Source organism: Macrobrachium nipponense, chromosome 1 (genome assembly GCF_015104395.2).
Source record: "Macrobrachium nipponense isolate FS-2020 chromosome 1, ASM1510439v2, whole genome shotgun sequence".
NCBI lineage: Eukaryota > Metazoa > Arthropoda > Malacostraca > Decapoda > Palaemonidae > Macrobrachium > Macrobrachium nipponense.
This window is the reverse complement of record NC_087200.1, coordinates 112,541,724-112,553,876: the sequence shown is the minus strand read 5'-3', so window position 1 is coordinate 112,553,876 and position 12,153 is coordinate 112,541,724. Positions and strand designations below refer to the sequence as shown.

The 12,153-nt window shown below is 42.7% G+C and overlaps 1 long non-coding RNA gene across 3 annotated transcripts in view; it reads left to right on the top strand.

Annotated features, from left to right (window-relative positions):
- Positions 1 to 12,153, top strand: part of LOC135219566 (uncharacterized) — a 64,382-nt gene that overhangs the window by 1,167 nt on the left and 51,062 nt on the right. For all 3 annotated transcript variants that reach the window (XR_010315464.1, XR_010315463.1, XR_010315462.1), the window contains exons 2-3: positions 36 to 261; positions 1,344 to 1,446. This is a non-coding gene — a long non-coding RNA (uncharacterized LOC135219566). The remainder of the gene's footprint in view (positions 1 to 35; positions 262 to 1,343; positions 1,447 to 12,153) is intronic.

Genomic DNA, 12,153 nt, shown 5'->3' with positions numbered 1-12,153 from the left:
CCTTTGGTTTAAATTTCTATCCAATTCCATTCCAGGTCAGAGTTGTTTTGGTTCGGTTCCTTAGGGGCTATTGGTGGTGACCTGGACGAGATGCTTTTAGGCCAGAGTGTTGGCAACTCTATTGGTACCAGTAAGCACAAGGAAGGGTGTCCAGAAACAACCTTTCTAGGTTATCGTGTTTTATGCAGTAACCAAATGATCTTAACTCTCATGGCAAAGTGGACAGTCGTACAGTTCACGCAAGAGCATATAAAGTCACGGGTGAGAGACCTTTCCTAGTACTATTTTGGAGCAACTTTTTAGTAGTATGGTTAAAGAGGGCAGATGTCTGGAGATGTCAGACTGCCTAGACCCATTCTGCCTGTGGGACATCACTCACAACCCTATAGCAAAGTCCAGCTTGCTTTGCAGTTAAGCCCCGCATACTGATAATGTCACGACCATTCCTTGAAGCTGACTAGTTGGAAATAGTTTTAAAAAGTTGGTTAACCTGTGGTTCTTTTCATCTTCATTAATTTTGAAATGGTTGTTTTGCCAAACTAAAATACGTTGTGCTGATTATCAAAAGGAAATATTACGTTATCCCCCAAAATAAAATCATAATACACATCTCCATAAAAATTGTAAAAACACAGGGAAATATGAATGAAGTCAGAAGTTTTACGCTTTGCTGCAATTTTGTTTCGTAAATGAGGTTCACCTGAATACAGATGTGACACAGGGAATGCCTGCATTTGAATTGGTGCACTTGAATCTCTGGACAATGGTAATTAACATATGATATTGTCAAGCATGTTCACCATTCTAAATTTAAACACAGACTTTCTCAGAGTTATGCAAACAGTATTTCATATTGATTTCAGAAAATTTTGCTATGTTTTAATAGTCTTAAATCTATTTCATTGGAATCATTTACGCATTCAGAGGGATGACAATTAGTGACCACGCTACAAAACCAGAATATACAGTATGGCAGGCTGTACAAGTCATTTTGAATATAAATTGCCGAGACTTTTTTTAAGGACATTATTTCCTTTTGAAATAATAGGATCATAAAAAATTACATAGACCTATAAGGTCTTATGTCTTTTTGTCTGTTTACGCAGCTTATGATATTTGGATTATAGGCCTATCTTATATTCAGCTGTTTTATCGGGGTTCTTGTTGTAGTGTGGTTATTCTTTTTTTTTTTTTTTTTTTTTTTTTTTTTTTTTTTTTTTTTTCTGCTGTTATGGTGCTTGTACTGTCTTTGAAAATTTTTCATATGGTATCCTAACATTGCAGAATAAGAGAGAGAGAGAGAGACTTACTCACTAACTCATATGCATCCTTGTGTCCAACAGGGTAATCTACAAAGATGTCTTCAACACAAGCGATTTATGAACTACTTGTAGACTGGTTTGGACAATCAACAGGGTAATCTACAAAAATGGACCCAAAAACCAAGTGAGTTACTTGCAGACTGGTTAGGACCATCTCATACATACATAACTTTTCAGCTATTATGTATTGTTCTGATTTCATTAAGTATCTTATGATACCTTCCTACCATAACCTTCATTTTCATAGAAATGCTACAGCAGCATTAGAGGTACTCAACACAGTAATATAATTTGCTATCCTTTTAGTAAATATATTTTCAATATAGTTCATTGAGAGCAGTTTGACAGTTGTGTGTAAAGCTGAGACAGTCCTAAGATTGATCTTTGTGAGATATTGGCTACACAACCACAAGTTTTACTTTTATTCTCTGTGGCATAAGTGGCATCATAGTTACTATGGCCATCCACGCTTGTATGTGTCTGTGTTCTTGCTTATACATGTACGTACATTCCACTTTATGCTTATATATTATATATCGTGGAGTTGAAACTGCTATATTGATTAATAGCTACTCTACTTCCAACAAATACTGGTAGAAAACTTTTTGCAATAAGAAATTGAAGTTTAGGCCCATGCCCTGTCACTGTCTCAATATACGTATGAGAATTTAATGTGAAGGCCTATATCTTGACATTGCTTCAAAATATAAGAATTTGACGTGGAGCCCTATGCCCTGTCATTGCCTCAAAACCTAAGAAATTGATGGGTAGGCTTATGTCCTGTCATTGCCTCAAAATATAAGAAATTAACATGTAGGCCTAATCTCTCAATGATATCAGCATTTGACAAGCTGGATTATGATGAATTACACAATACCCTAACATTGGAACTGACTGCATAAGTCTGTGTAATTTCAATTAATGTGTTTTATGTCGTTTCGCTTATGCATGCCAACACCAATTAAAAACAGAAGCAAAATGCATGTGTATTTAGGCTTCGCATGGTAAAAAAACAGAGCTGTGTACAGACAAAATTATCTTCATAATGATATATGATTTTATATAACTTTTATTGGAGATATCAGTTGCTTACTTCACAACTCCAGGAACTCAATTCTGTGGTGTCATGATTCATGCACAAAATTAAAACATCACCGAACGGAGTCAAATCCATACTGGTAATCGTTTGGACTTAACTAGTGTGACGTCATTCCCCCTTCGAGAACTAGCCAATCACTAGTGTGCGGTGGGTGGGGCTTACTGCAAAGTTAAGTGGTCACTGCTATAGGTGGGTTTGTGGAATTCAGGTTTTATATTAAAAAACTAGCTTCAGTTCTTAGTCATTTCAGTAAGACCCGAACACCCTAGGTTAGGTTATGTGAAAAATCCAGGGAGGTGAAGGTCCTGATGCCCAATGTTAATTTTAAGTTAAGCACCTAACCGCCTAGGTCAGGTTATGTTACATCCATCCTTGTACATATTTCACTTGTTATGCATTTCCTTTCCTCAAAAACCCTGCTTTCCCACTGTGGTTCCGCAAATTGTAGAATATAAGGGAGTTGCCCAATATCTCTAAAGTACTCAGTTGCTAAAAAAAATGAACCTCTGAAACAATCCCCGCCTACCCAGATGTAAACATTCCAACTTGCTTTCAGCTGTCTTCTGTTACAGATTTGTATTCCTTCGCGCTCTGACTGATCGTTGTTAAGCTGTTTTCCCCAGGGGATCTTTCTTGTTTTGGATTGTGTATAGGGTAAACAACCACGGACGATCCATCGTCATCGTGCTGGCTAAGCCTTATTCACCTGATATTGAATTGGTGAAACAAGAATACAATTACAACTTTAAGCATACCATTCAAAAGATTGAAGTTTCGTCAACATAAACTGATATATGAAAACCCCATACGAGCTAAAATAAGCATGTGAGCTCTTCGTAAAATATGTTTTCAAGGCAGTTTTGAAATCCAATATGGCGGCAATCGTGTGGCTGGCCGGTCTAACCACGGACAATCCACCATCTTTCCCAGCCTTCCCAGCACTCATTTGAACAATGTTAGTGTATATATGTAACGTTTATTAATCTTACTCAAGATTGCAGTTGTAATCAGCACAATAAAACATTTTGTTGCCTATATTAGTGAAAGTATGAAACTTTTTATTCCCGGGGTCATGGTTTGAACTGAATTCATTTTTACCTTGTAATCGGTGGTTTTATCCTTCCTGCCATCACAACTGAAACCCCACAGTGCTTATTTGATTGTAATTAGTATACACATTTTGGTCTTAATTTACTCCACATTGCACTTGAACCACGTTGCTGTTCCTGGTTCCTAAGTACTCTCTCCACAAACACAGTTACGAGCAGCAGACGATAACACTGATTATGAGGTGCAAAGCTTTATTCCCTTAATTGTTTACTTTACTCATTATTCAGTTTAACTTTACTTCAAAATGTTTATTTAATTCATGTCTATTATCCCTTTTTTGCAACCAAATTAACCCCGAAAAATTACAAATATTTAGGATGTATACTTACGAGCAGACGATGCGAGGAAAGATGACTTGTTGTTGTCAATCTAGTGGAGCATCACACATACGCCGATGCATTTACAAACTGTTTCCAAGAATTCTAGTTGTCATAGTAATGCAATAATGATAAAATTGCTGTAATATGTATATATACTACAAATTGATACACTTATTTCACTTATTTCCCCGGTTTTGTGTAAGTCTTATACCCAGTTTGGAGGGTAAACACATACCAATTGACAACACTGATAAACAATTGAAGAGTGCAAAACGCCACAAAGAATGCCGTAGTCCCCTTGAATAAGTACGAATAAGTGCTGGTTAGAGGTCGGGGTTTTGATTGTTGTGATGAAAGTGCCCCAACGTCTATGGGTACAAGTGGTGTGCGGATTTAGCACAGGAAATAGGAAGTTTGTTGGCACAAGCGACTCCGCAAACATCGAGGTGGCGTCAATCTTCTAAATATTTGGAGTTGTAAGTAAAAACTTCGAAAGCGTTTTGGGGTTGTGGGCACTGCGTTGGCCACCCTTTTCATTACCCTCTGTTTAAATCCTAAAATATGGCCTTAATTTCTAACTTTCGAGAAAATACTTAAGTAGTTCCAAAGGAGAGTAGAGGTCTTGAGCTCCTGTTATCACCACCAACTACTCATGACTGATGACCATCTCCGGTGTCAGGATGTGTTAAAAGTACTTTTGTTCATGAAACTTACCTGTCAGATATATATATAGCTGTATTTTCTGAAGTCCGACAGAATTTTAAAAACTTCCGACACACGCAGTGGTCGGCCAGGTGGTTAGTACCCATTCCCGCCGCTGGGAGGCGGGTATCAGGAACCATTCCCATTTTCTATTCGTAATTTTTCTGTCGCCGGTGCTGGAAACACCTGTTTCCAGTACCTCCGTCTTAGATTTTGGAAACTTCATTGCCGCTAAGTATCCTAATTGTCTTTTAATTTATTTACTTGGATTTGTGGCTAGGCATACGCTATCTTAAATTGATTTGAATTTGATTCATTTTTGCATAAGATATCTGAATCTAGTTAGGCTAGTTTCAGAGGGTGTTGTCTGCAAAGATAGGGTGTGGCTACCGAAAGCTTCGGTAGATCCGCACTTGGTATGCACGAGGGGTATGAGTCTTGCTTCTTTGTTGAGATTTGTCATGTAAGGAGTGTGAGACTTTGTCTAATTCCGTAAGGAAGACGTATGATTCGTATGTACGCAATTAATCAGTAAACATGTCTAATTCCGTAAGGAAAACGTATGATTCGTATGTACGCAATTAATCAGTAAACAAAAGTCAGGGTAGTGAACCTGCTAACCTTCCTGTAGACTTTTTTTTTGCCTAACCCTGTAGTATGGCCTACGGGTTATGAATATGTCTGCGAGAGGTGATCGCTCTCCTTCATTGTTGTGAAGAGTGCTACTTATGTATTGTTTCTCATAACCCTGTAATGTTGCCTTCGGGCCCTAAACAGTGTCTGTAGAGGTTATTGCCCTTTCTCTAATACTCTTTCGATTCGTATCTTAGACGAAATCGAAAGTGCTTGCTTTAGAGAGCAATAGTGGGAAGTGTCTTAAGTGTTTAGTGGAGGGTGCGTCAGATCGGCCTTATTTCGCCTCTAGGCCGGGACCTCTGCTTGACTCCCAGGACCCGGGGAGAGAGCATGTCGAAAGCCGAAGGAGGGTTACGAGGAACCCCACCGATCTGGCGTGCCTTCGGCAGTTTCTTGATGAAAAATCCCCAGAACTGCCTAAGTGCGTGCACGTGCATGAATCCTGAAGGATTGCTTCTCGTCCTCCGAAGCGTCCTCCCCGCGCAGGGGTTGGAGCTTTCGGAAGGACTCGCGCCCTCTAAATAGAAGCGTTATAGAAGAGGACGCTTCACGTCCTCTCTCTCTCGTTATGCGTTCCAGTGAGAAGTAAGAAGGCGAACGTCGCCTGATCACGTGTACGTCTTTCCACCGAGAAATATGAAAAAGAAGTCTTAGTAGCAGGACGCTTTTGAGAGCGGACGTCCGAGCTTTGTTACTGTGAGAATAAGAAGGCGTTCCCTCGCCCCTCGTATTCTCACACGATCAACCCTTCTCCTGAGACTGTTTCGTGCAGTCGGATTTCTCTCCGAGATGTATCTCGCTTGTTTTGACGCCTGTCAGGAGCGTGACGCTTTTCTGCACGCTTCTTTTGACGCTCGGCTTGGACGGGACGTTCGGATGGACGCCAGGCGCGCGCGGGTGCACACCAAGCGCGCACGCCAAGCGCGCACCAGTGGACGCCGAGCGCACGCCAGTGGATACCGAGCGCGCGCCGCGCGCGCCAATGGACGCCGAGCGTGCTTGCTGCTCGCCAGTGGACACCGAGCGCGCGCGCCAGCGCACGCCAGGTGTGTCGCCTGGCTGAACGTTTCTGTTGAACTCTTCAAGCTCTTGTTTACGATTTGGGCCTCAAGAATTTTTACCTCTACCTTCGGTGATACCTTATACCTCACATGCAAAGAATGTGAAGTAAGCAGTGCTTCGGAGGAAGCTTAAAGTGAACAGACAACTTCGTCTTCGAAACCCAGCAAGACCTCGGGTTTCGTGAATTCAAGAGGTCTCTTGTCAATATTATATTGCTTTTCGCAAAGGTGGATGGAGTTAAGGAAAGCTCAAGGGAAGATCTCGTTTTCTCTACCGCAGTCAAGACTTTGCGATAAGGCAGTTACGGGTTATGTAAAGGCTCGATGTCCTGCACGTCAGGACTCTCGGCAACACGTTCAGTAGGATTCTTGCAAAGGCACTCATCAAAAGGACGCTCTTCAGGAAAGCGCAAGACAGGACTTCCTTTGCCATACTGCCAATAAATTTTAAGCATTAGCAGGCATTAGTTGTGATACGGGAGAGGAAGCTGGTTGGAGAGTTTCTTCCTCTTCCCAGGATAATTTTGCAAGCTTTTTAGCCCATCTGAAAGGGTTTTTCAGATGATAGATTTTGTTAGTTTCTAGTCGGGACTACGCTGCCGAATTGAACATCGTTTGAGACGGGAATCGGGAAAATAAAATGCTCGACTTCCTGGATTACGTTTTGTCAATTCAGTGACTTTCCCCCATTGACAATAAACTATCGTTTTGTCAAGTAAGTGGGTATCTGCCCCCTCATTGACAAAATATCTCTTTGTCCCGTAAATGGGTTAGTTCTCATTGACAAACATCTCATTAACTTGATATTGCGTAAGCGAATAAGCTTATTGATAAGATTCGGAAGAGCTCTCATTCGTCATTCGCAGACTCGTACAAGAAATAGACTTGTAGACTACGTCAATGAACACTTATGTCCAATAACATAAGAAGCTTGAGCTGACTGCTTCGATTCTCTTAAGTTTTGTTCATGAAACTTGCCTGTCAGATATGTATGTAGCTGTATTTCCGAATTCAGCTATATATATGTCTGCCAGGTAAGTATGAACAAACTTTGTGATATAATTTCATATTTTACCTTGCGTTATTTTATTTTTGGTTGGTTCAAGTCATATACGCTTGCTGTAGTTACCTCTTCGGATGGCAACCGAGAGGTCTATTGTCTATTTTAAGGACATTTAATCGTTACTCCCTGCAGCCTTCCAGGAGTTTCCGATTTATCTTTTACCGTTGTATGGTAGTGTTCTGACGACACAAACGCATCTATATATTTAGCGTTTTCTGTTTCACTTAAATATACCAGCTTGAGAGTCTTTCTGCTCAAAAAATAACAGACCTATTCTTTTGTATAATAGGGTAGCTGGCAACCCAGACATAAAGTTAAGAGACGACGTTCGTAAGCTGCTGGCTGCTGCTGTCACGCTGTGTCTGTCCTCCAGTCCAACCGATCCAGTAACAGATTGTGCGCTGTCATGTGCGGGAGGTTACGTCTCTCTCTCCTGCGGGATTGACTGACTAACCGTATCTCTGTGCTGGCGGTTACGTCTCTCCTGCGGGATTGACTGACTAACTGTATCTCTGTCCTACAATCACGGACTTTAGCCTAAGATTGAGGGGATTTCTTACGTGAATGAATAAACGTTGCATTCGTTTTGCCTTACTATGTTCAACAGAGTTATCTCTTAATCCTTTCGGTGCTCGTTACCGCACGGTATAGAACTACGAGTCTACCGCAACATTGCACTTTTATATGCTCCCCTGCTTAGGCAAAGCGCAGCCTTATTAGGGAAGTAAGCATACTCGGGGAGGGAATGGATGAGCTTGCTGGGGACCATTTCCTTCCTGAAGAAGTTTGTTTCTCCGAATAGACTGCAATTCAGACCACAGTTTTTTTCCTACCGGGAAACTGAAATAAATTTATTCAAGATCTAGGAATGATTCTGAACATCTCTCAGTGCGTCTATCACCTGAGTGATAGAAAAGAAGGTGCCGGACATCTGGATAGGGGTTTCAGATGTCCTGGATCTTAATCTGAAAGAAGTAAAAGCGATTCGGTAGGCCCTCCAGTCCTCGAAACGAGTTTTTGGGAACCAGTGATCCAGATCAACTCTGATATTCCACAGCTCTCTCATATCTTAAGAAGTATCTTCTCTCTGTCCCTGTTCGAGTTTACGAGAAAGAGCCTATTATAACAACAGGCATAGAATGTAACGATCCTCTAGAGGTTCGTTACAGGATTGCAAAAGTCCGTACGAATCGTCTCGATCGACGGCAGCAACTATTGACTTCCGAGTGCAATCTTTCTTTAGAAGTAAGTTGAGAGTTGTGGAGACTTTAGGGACGCCCTTTCATTCTTCTCCGATATGTTGAGGACGAAGAGGCTTCTTCTTCTCTGCTCCCTTATTCTTCTCGATTCCCGGGATCGGTACCATTAAACGCCATCCTATGATATTGAACGGGGATGGCATGTTTAGATCTTTTCCCCTTTTTCAATCGCTTAGGAAATGTAATAAGAGGATTTATGACGTCACAGGGAGCGACAATGACACTGATCGCCCCATATTGGCCTTCAGGATCCTGGATTCACAGAGGTCACATACTTCCTAGTTCACTTTCCAAGGACCTTTTCCGAGAGAGTCAGTCTACTTTAACTCGAAAGGTACCTATAACCTATAACCTCTCCGCTCTGAGTCTGACTACGTTCAGGCTATCGAGATGTTGACAGGAATAAGATTACCGTCTTCCATTTCCGTCTGAAGAATGGGATAAGCTGGCAGTCACAACTATTAAAGAATACGCAAATATGTTGTTGACGGCCTTTGGGCTCAGAGATTTGCGTCTGTCAAACAACAAAGCCCTTCACGATCTTTGAGTTCTGTGGAATCTCGAATCTCGCTCACCATCTACTTTTTGTCTCATCTGTTTTCTCAGAGTCAGACACTCGTGCGAGATCAGGCGACATATAGTAGCCCTGAGTTTCTTGTTGACGAAGTCGGTTGCGTTTATACACCCCCGATGATCGTGTAACATGAGACCAGGTTGGACTATCAGGCATTCTTCCTTCGGGACTGAATCGCCTTTTTGCTCCTCGCTCCTTTCTCCTGGCACCAGAAGCTCGAGTCAGGAGTTGATTCGCTGACGACGTTGGGTTGCGTTGATACACCCCAAGGTTTGCTTAGATTGAATCGCCCAGGCAGTCCAGACACTCATCCTTCAGGAAGAATAGTGCCTTATGGTCTTCAGGGTACAGCCTTGCTGTCCTTGATTCGTCTGACTGGTCAACTGGTCGGTCACCTGACTTTAGTACCGACGGACTGACTGTGCATGTCAGATCGAAGCTTTCAATATGGAACTTAGACGTAGTCTGAAGTTCTTGATGTCAAAGCATTTGAACCTCTCCTACCTGTTAACTTCTTGCAGTGATCAGGAAGGCCTTCTTCTAACCACCCTAGATACGACAAAGAGGGTTAGTGAGATTTTAAGCCATCGTCACAAGTTTTGGCTTTAGAGAACACAAGGCGGTGTGCTCTCTAAGCCTTCCGTTGTGGCCTAAGAATGGAAACCCGTTTTGTCCTTGGGCCAGGAGCTTGGAAGCAAGGATGGCACAAGTTAGTGGGCAGGAGCCAGAGAGAGTCATGTGCCCTGTCGGGTCTCTCAAGTTTTATCTACATAAAACTCAAGAAAGTCGAAGTCATTCTGCAATCTGCAGTGTTCCGAAAAAGACCAGACTTGCCCATATCGAAGAACACCCTGGCTTTAGTGTTTAAGGAGTTCTTTCAAAAATGCTCCTTCATTGTGTTTGCACAAAGATTTGAAATCTTTTATCTGAATGCTCACGAGGTGAGGGCGCGGCCTCGGAAGCATTTCAACAGAGCATGGCACTCAGCAACATCCTGAGTACCATGTTTTAGCGAAGCAACTCTTGTGTTCACTTCACACTCCCTGCGAGATGTGAAGATGGCATATGAGATCTGCTGCTCGCTAGGGCCATACGTGTCTACAGACACAATCTTGGGGGCAAGAAGTACCACTCATCCTATCCTGTAGAAAATGGTTAGGAAGAGGTCTTAATTTAGTTGAGTCGCCGACAACGGCGACTTCTATTAACTCTTAAGCCTTAGTTAACACACCTTAACTTTGGCTAGGTTGGTCAGGTGGTGATATATATATTATATATATATATATTTATTTTACTTCTTAGCCCTCATGGTATGGTCAATATGGTCTAGTCACATTGTGGTCACGCCCCCGTTGACAGATCATCTGGAGTGCACCAGCTTTATAGGTCTCTACCTCGCTGGCAACTCTAGTAAAGCAGAAGCAGACTTGGGTGACAGTAATCACGACGTCAGCTATGCTAACAGGTGGAACCAAGATGTAAATCATCTGCATGCATTTGTTTCCCAAAATCCTTCTATTCTGTCCCTTCCCACCTCCAAAGGTGGGATTCAGCTATATATATATCTGACAGGTAAGTTTCATGAACAAAATGATATTGTTATGATACAATAAAGTTTGTTCATACTTACCTGGCAGATATATACATAGCTGTATTTTCTGAAGTCCGACAGAATTTTAAAAACTTCCGACACACGCAGTGGTCGGCCAGGTGGTTAGTACCCATTCCCGCCGCTGGGAGGCGGGTATCAGGAACCATTCCCATTTTCTATTCATAATTTTTATTTCCACTGTCCCCTGAGGGGAGGTGGGTGGGTACTTGATTATATATATCTGCCAGGTAAGTATGAACAAACTTTATTGTATCATAACAATATCATTTTTCGGAGGGTGGCCTAGCCGCAGTAGTTGGTGAGTTGGCCAGTCCACGCGGTTGTTTACCCTATATGTGTGTGTTTGATATTGTGTAATATGCAAACCCACAAATCTGATAAGCCCATGTGTAAGGATGTGGAACCCTCATGCCTTCTACCTCTTTCAGGGGACATGATTGTAATCCTGATATAACTTGTGCCGAGTGTTGTTCTTGGGCGAAGTTTACTGGGAGGAAAGTATCAGAGGAAGGCTGCTAAGATGTTGTTAGAAGGTTTAGAAGCTGACCCTTCGATCTTGTTGCTCTCTCCCGGTAAGCTTCCCCTTCTGGTGGTCTCCCCTTTCTGAGAGATCTCTCCTTCATCCTCTTTGCTTGCTTTGTTGGGCACAGATTGGTAGGGTAGGGGTCAAGACGACCTCTTCTCGGGGGGCTTCCACTCGCTCCAAGGGGGAAACTTTTCCCTAGGAGAGAAAGGAGTCTTCAACACTAAGCCGACTTTTGCTTCAGGTTTGGTGGCTGAGCACCAGGCAACGGATCTATAAGCAGCTTGGCACTCCTTGGGTCTCCTTGGTACTCCATCTTTGCAGGACCCCTGACAAGTTTGTTGCTCTTCAAGAGTTTGGCTATGAGGTCTTGTATCCCAGGCTCTGTTGTCAGATTGGCTTGGTTGTATACCTGAGTAGTCAAGGAAGGATCCCAGGGGTCTGCCAAGGTTGTCCCTCCTGCAGGGAGAGTAACTCAAGTGAACCGCACCATGGAAGGACTCTGGGGTCGTCTTCCCCAAGATGCAGACACCCCTGAGGTACAGAGGACTTTTGCAGAGATTATCGCACTGATCTGTCAGCACAATGATAGGGAAAGGGCCACAGTCTTTTCTGTGGATCATCCTTCATGCCAAAGGTTTTAGTGGGGCTGTGGTGGTCCTTGCTTGAACTGCTCAGAGAAGATCCTTCCCCCTCCTCTGCTTTGCCAGAAGCATTTCTAACATGCGCTCAGAGAGGTCTTTACTGTCTAAGTATGTTGACCCGGATCTGGTTAGTCTAGGCCCAGGTCTCTTGCTGCAGCAGCTTGCTTTGGATAGGTTCTTCCTCTCACAGCAAGAGGCAGCAAACCTGGAGGCTACCACCATGGGAGC